The sequence below is a fragment of the Macaca fascicularis genome, chromosome 15, assembly GCF_037993035.2.
Source record: "Macaca fascicularis isolate 582-1 chromosome 15, T2T-MFA8v1.1".
NCBI classification, from domain to species: domain Eukaryota; kingdom Metazoa; phylum Chordata; class Mammalia; order Primates; family Cercopithecidae; genus Macaca; species Macaca fascicularis.
Window position 1 is genome coordinate 87989735 of NC_088389.1, and position 7533 is coordinate 87997267.

At 40.0% G+C, this 7533-nt stretch overlaps 1 pseudogene; it reads right to left on the reverse strand.

Moving 5' to 3' along the window:
• Nucleotides 1-1601: 1601 nt before the first annotated feature.
• LOC135967434 (A-kinase anchor protein 8 pseudogene) lies at nt 1602-7222 on the reverse strand (annotated as a pseudogene).
• Nucleotides 7223-7533: the final 311 nt, after the last annotated feature.

Sequence of the window (7533 nt, forward strand, 5' to 3'; positions counted from 1 at the left end):
TTAAAAACACATAGTCAAAGGAGAGAAAAGAAAAAAGAATACAAAAGAATGAAGAAGATCTACAAGATCCAGAAAAATAGCCTCCAAGGGATAAATCTAAGAGTTATTGACCTTAAAGAGAAGGTAGGCAGGGCGTGGTGGCTTAAGCCTGTAATCCTAGCACTTTGGGAGGCTGAGGCGAGTGGATCACCTGAGATCAGGGGTTCAAGACCAGCCTGACCAACGTAAGGAAACCTCATCTCTACTTAAAATACAAAAATATTAGCCGGACATGGTGACACATGCCTGTAATCCCAGCTACTCAGGAGGCTGAGGCAGGAGAGTTGCTTGAACCCGTGAGGTGGAGGTTGAAGTGAGTCGAAATTGCACCATTGCACTCCAGCCAGGGCAACAAGAGCAAAACTCTGTCAAAAAAAAAAAAAAAGAGAAGGTAGAGAGAGTGATAGAAAGTTTATTCAAAGGGATAGTAACAGAGAACGTCTCAAACCTGGAGAAATACATCAATATCCAAGCACAAGAAGGTTATAGAACATCAAGCAGATTTCACCCAAAGAAGACTACCTCAAGACATTCAATAATCAAATTTCCAAAGGTCAAGGATAAAGAAATGATCCTAAAAGCAGCAAAAGAAAAGAAACAAGTAACATACAAAGATCTTCAACGTGTCTGGCAGTAGACTTCCCAGTGGAAAGCTTATAGGCCAGTAGAGAATGCCATGACATACACATAGTGTTGGGAAAAAAAATTGTCCTAGAATAGTATATCTGTTGGGAATAGGCCCCCAGATCTGGCCATAAACAGCCCCCAAAACTGGCCATAAACAAAATCTCCGCAGCACTGTGACATGTTCGTGATGGCCATGACGCCCATGCTGGAAGGTTGTTGGTTTACTGGAATGAGGGCAAGGAACACCTGGCCCACCCAGGGCGGAAAACCGCTTAAAGGCATTCCTGAGCCACAAACAATAGCATGAGCAATCTGCACCTTAAGTACATGTTCCTGCTGCAGATAACTAGCCAGACACATCCCTTTGTTTCGTCCCATCCCTTTATTTCCCATAAGGAATACTTTTATTTAATCTATAATCTATAGAAACAATGCTTATCACTGGCTTGCTGTCAATAAATATGTGGGTAAATCTCTGCTTGAGGCTCTCAGCTCTGAAGGCTGTGAGACCACTGATTTCCCACTCCACATGCTATATTTCTGTGTGTGTGTCTTTAATTCCTCTAGCACTGCTGGGTTAGGGTCTCCCCGACCGAGCTGGTCTTGGCAATATCCAATAAAAATATCCTTTAAACATGAAGGAGCAATAAAGACTTTCCCAGACAAACAAAAACTGAGGGATTTTATAACATCAGACTTATTCTACAAGAAAATGCTAAAGGGAGTTCTTCAATCTGAAATAAAATGATGTTTATGAGCAATAATTCATCTCATCTGAAGATATTGCACAAAATTCACCTGTAATAGTAAGTACAAAGAAAAACACAGAATACCATACCACTGTAATTCTGGTTCATAAACTACTCATACCTTGAGTAGAAAGACTAATAGATGAAACTATCAAAAGTAAGAAATACAACAAATTTTCAAGACCTAGTATAGAAAGACATATAATAAGACAACCACAAAAAATTAAAAAGCAGGGAGATGAAGTTGCAGTGTAGAGTTTTTATTAGTTTTCTCTTTGCTTGTTTGTTTATGCATTCAATGTTAAGTTGCCATTAATTTAAAAAATAGGTTATTGTGGTCAGTGGAGTGCAGGTGTGGCTGGAGAAGCTGTGGCTGTGCAGGGATCAACATAGCACAGGCCAGGCAGTGAGCAGCTTGGATCTTCTTAAAGGGCTCCTGGCCAATCTCTTTGAAAGGATCTGGTTTTGGTTTTGTGCTTTCTTTCTCCATCAATTCCTGACGCCTCTTCTCAATTTTCTTATTCCTGTTTATAATGTATTCCTGGATGAATTCCACTGTCTTGTTGGGCAGCTTGGTGCTTATAAACTGCAGCGTCTCTTTGTGAAATTTGCTTTGCAGATGCTTCTGGATCTCTTCCTCTTCAAATCTACAGAACTTGCACACAGAAGAGGCCAACTGAATCCTGTCGGCTGCGCGGTCCTGCATCCTGTCTCTCCTCCTTTACTTTTCCCTTCTCTTCTTCACTTCCTCATCCTCATCGTCCTTCTCTCTGCCTACCAGAGTCACAGAATTCATCCTCACCTTTAAATTCTTCATCTCCTGAGTGGAAGTCACCAGGAGATCATTTTCTGAGAAATCTCCTTCGCCGTCAACCCAGGCTAGTTTGGCGTCTAGCTCCTTACAAATCTGGAACTGCTTCCGTTTCCTTCCCATGCCATCTAGTCCGAAGGGTCAAACCCTCTCCTTCTGGGTGGATCCCGATCCTGCATCTGGTCCTGCAAGTGACCACATCCATAAGGCCAGCGCTGTCATAGCCACCCGCCCCCTGCACGCCCATCAAGCCTTAGTCAGGAGCCATGGACTGAGAGAAGAGCCAAGGAGGCCGCTGCCTGGGGAGAGGGCCTTCCCAGACCCCATCCTCTCACGTAGTTCAACTCTTTCTAGGGCGTGGATAGAGGCTCAGGGGAGGCAGAGGGTGTCTTGAAGGGGTCGCTGCACATGAAGGTGCCGGGATTGCTCTGGTCCTGGAAATGGCCCTGGCCCCGCCCAGCATGAAGCCATGGAGGGAGCCCTACTCCAAGGCCAGGTCTCGACATTCACTGTGCTGCCACTGAAAGCTGCCATTGCGGTGGAACCCCAGGTCGAAATCATAGTCGTAGCTGTAACTGGGGCGGTAGGGGCTGTGCTCTGGCAGGTAGGGCATAGAGTCATAGGACTCCAAGGTCTGCAAGTGGAAGGAGCTCTCCCAGCCCTGCATGCCCTCCCCATCGTGGCCGCTCCCATCCCTGCCTTCCTCCTTGGACACTATGTCCCAACGCTGGTTGATCTTGGCAGTGAGGGAGTTGGAATTGTACGTGCCCTGCTCTGGGCCATAAGAGGCCATGTGCATGGAAGCAACCCCGGCCACCAGGCCACCTTTGCTTGCCCTTGGTGGCCTCCTATGAGACTGGGTCGGCTGCTGAGCAGTTCAAGAAAACCAGTCTCCATATGGCTAAGAGTTTCTTGAACAACAGACAGATACCTCGGGTGTGAGGCCCCTTACACCAGTGAAACTGGTGACACAGAAATGGGAGGAGATGGCAATTTAGGAGGTGAGGATACGGAAGAGACACTTGAGGAGGTGGCGGCAGACATCTTGGTCCAGGAGATTACGACAGCAGTGAGGGCTGTAGATGGGGAAGGAGCACTGCTCTGGAGAGCAAGACGAGTCTGAAGGCCCCGTGGATACAGCGGACAACAGTAGTGATGCTCAGGCTGAACAGCTGCTGGAAGAGCACATGCTCTGTGTAACAGCATCTGAGTACGGGGCTACGAGGCCAGAAGTGAGGCTGCGGAGGCTGGAAGTGGGGCTGAGACAAAGGCAGCAGAGACAGAATGCGGTGGAACCATGGCTGCTTCTGCTGCAGCTGCCATGGAAGCCCAAGAGAAACAAGCTGAGGTGTAATCCAAAGATGCTGTTCCCACAGAATTGATGCTCATTTCCCTCTTCGAAGGGATGTGATATATGATGGATGCCTTACCCTTTCTCCTTTGGCTTGTAAGCAGTACTAGGGTGTGTGTTACCTTAAAATGCTCTAAACTAATATTGTTGAAGAGACCCAGCCATTTCTTCCTGAACAGTGCACCTCATGGCTTGTCTTGTGCAGTCAGGTAGCTTCCCGCCTGGGTTTGAAAGCTGCAGAAGTTGTACATTCACCCTAGCAGCTGTGACATTTCTTGACACCGCAGTTGAAAAATAAAGTTGGATAATTAGAAATAAAAGAAAATAAATAATTACAGGCTAAAAATGTGATGTGCAATCTCATGGTAACCTCAAATTTAAAAACATATAACAGATACCTACACAAAAATTTTAAAAGAAAGAAATTAGGACAACTAAAGAAAATCACCTTTACTAAAAGGAGGACAGGAAGGAAGGAAGGAAAAGAAGACCACAAAATAACCTGAAAACAAATAAACAAACAGGCAGGAGTAAGTCCTTACTTATCAATAATAATTTGAATGTAAATGAACTAAACTCTTCCCATCAAAAGACATAGAGTGGCAGAATACATAAAAAACAAGTCCCAACAATCTGTTGTCTACCAGAAATATACTTCACCTAGAAAGACACATTCGATTGAAAATAAAAGGATGGTAAAAGGTATTGCATGCCAAGGGAAATTAAAGGAAAAAAAAAAAAGCAGGAGTAGCTATTCTTATACCAGACAAAATGGATTTCAAGACAAAAACTATAAGACGACACAAAGAAGGTCACTATATAATGAACAAGGGTCAACTCAGCAAGAGGATATAACAATTGTAAACATACATGCATCCAACACTGGAGCACCCAGATATAGAAAGCAAATGTTATTAGACCTAAAGAGAGAGATAGACCTCAGTACAGTAAAAGCTGGAGATTTCAACATCCTACTTTCAGCATTAGAGAGTTTATCCAGAGAGAAAATTAACAAAAAAAATCAGACATAATCTGCACTGTGGACCAAATGGATCTAATATATATTTACAGAACATTTTACCCAACAGCTGCAGAATACACATTCTTCTCCTCAACATATGCAACATTCTCAGGGATAGACCATATATAAGGCCACAAAACAAGTCTTGAAATATTCAGAAAATTAAAATTATATCAAATATCTTCTCAGAACACAATGGAATAAAACTAGAAATCAATACTAAGATGAATATTGAAACTATACATGGACAATAAATTAAAAGATATGCTCCTGAATGACCAGTGAGTCGATATAAAAAATTAAGAAAAAAGTTGAAAAATTTCTCTACAACAACAAAAAAAAGATAATGGTATACCAAAATCTGTTGGATACAGCATAAGCAGTACCAAGAGGAAAGTTTATAGCAACAAGCACCTAAATCAAAAAGGTAGAAAAACTTCAAATAAGAAACCTAATGATAATCATAAAACCAGAAAGCAGGACAGGCATGGTGGCTCATGCCTGTAATCCCAGCACTTTGGGAGGCCGAAGCAGGTGGATCACCTAAAGTCAGGAGTTCGAGACCAGGCTGACAATATGGTGAAAGCTTGTCTCTACTCAAAATGCAAAAATTAGCTGGGTGTCGTGGTGTGTGCCTGTAATCCCAGCTACCTGGGAGGCTGAGACAGGAGAATTGCTTGAACCCGGGAGGCAGAGGTTGCAGTGAGCTGAGATCATACCACTGCACTCTAGCCTGGGCGACAGAGAAAGACTCCATCTCAAAAAAAAAAAATAAAATAAAATAATTAAATTAAATTAAAATGTTAAAAATCATATAAAAATTCAGAAAGCAAGAGCGAACCAAATCCAAAATAAGTATAAGAAATAAGAAAGATTAAAGCAGAGAGAAATAAAATTAAAATAAAAAATACAAAACATCAATGAAACAAAAAGTTAGTCTTTTGAAACTACACATAAAATTGCCATATGTCTAACCTAAGAAAAAAAGAGAGAAGACCCAAATAAATAAAATCAGAGGTGAAAATCGAGACATTCCAACTGATACTGCAGAAACTGAAAGGATCATTAGTGGCTACTATGAGCAACTCTATACAAGAAATTGGAAAACCTAAAAGAAATAGATAAATTCTTACACACATTCAATCTACCAAGATTGACTCATAAAAAATTTCAAAACCTGCACAGACCAATAACATGTAAAGAGATCAAAGTCATAATAAAAAGTCTCCCAGCAAAGAAAAGTCTTGGACCCAACAGCTTCACTGCTGAATTTTACCAAACACTTAAAGGAGAATTAATATCAACCCTAATCAAACTATTCTCAAAAATAGAGGAGGATGGAATACTTCCAAACTCATTCTATGAGGCCAGAATTACCCTGATAACAAGACAAAGACACGTCAAAAAAGAAAACCGCAGGCCAAAATTCCTAATGAACATTGAGCAAAAATCCTCAACAAATACTAGCAAACCAAATTCAAGAACACATTTAAAATATCATTCATCATGACTATGTGTATTTACCCTGCGAGGATGATTCAACATACACAAGTTAATGTGATGCATCATATCAACAGAATGAAAGACAAAAATATATGAGCTTTTCAATTGATGCAGAAAAAGCATTTGATAATACTCAACATTTCTTCATGATGAAAACCCTTAAAAAGCTGTGTATAGAAGGAACATACCTTAACACAACAAAAGTCATATATGACAGACTCATATGTAGTATTATACTGAATGGAGAAAACCTGAAAGCCCTTCCTCTAAGACAAGGAACACAAGATTGCCCATTTTCGCAACTGTTTTTCAGCAGAGTACTGGAAATCCTGGCTAGAGAAATCAGGTAAGAGAAAGAAATAAAGGGCATCCAAATGGAAAATAGACAATTCAAATTATTTTTGTGTGCAGATATAATCTTATATTTGGGAAAACCTAAGACTCGACCAAAAAACTGTTAGATCTGATAAGCAAATTCAGTAATGTTGCAGGATACAAAATCAACATATTTAGGAATAAATAACCAAAAAAATAAAAAATCTCTATAATAAAAACTATAAAACATTAATGCAAGAAATTAAAAAGGGCACAAAAAATGTAAAGATATTCCATATTCATGGATTAGAAGAATCAATATTGTTAAAATATCCATACTATGTAAAGAAATCTATAGATTCAATGCAATCCACATCAAAATCCAATAACATTATTCACAGAAATAGAAAAAAATAAACCTAAAGTACATATGGAAGCACAAAAGACTCAGAATAGTCAAAGCCATCCTGAGCCAAAAGCACAAAACTAGGAATCACATTACTTGACTTTATACTACGGAGATATTGTAACCAAGACAGCACGGTATAAAAACAAACACATAGATCAGAGAAGCAGGATAGGGAACTCAGATATAAATCCATCCATATACAGGAACTTATTTAGACAAAGATACAAGAACATACATAGGAGAAAAGATAGTCTCTTCAATGGGTGGTGCTGTGAAAACTGAGTATCCATATCCAGAAGAGTAAAACTAGGCACCTATCTTTTGCCTTGTACTTGAAAATCTAATCAAAATGAATTAAAGACTTAAATCTAAGATCTCAGAGTATAAAACTACTTAAAGAAAAACCCTTCAGGACATATACACAATAAAATACTGTTTAGCCATAAACAAGAATGAGATAACGTCATTTGCAACAGCATGAATAGAACCGGAGGTCATTATGTGAAGTGAAATAAGATTGCACAGAAAGACAGACTTCACATGTTCTGATTTATTGTGGGAGTTAAACCTTAAAACAATTGTACTCATGGAGATAGAGAGTACAATCATGGTAACCAGAGGCTGTGAATGGTAGTGAGAGGTGAGGGAATTAGGAATGTTTAATGAATACAAAAGTATAGTTAGATAGAATGAATAAGATCTAGTATT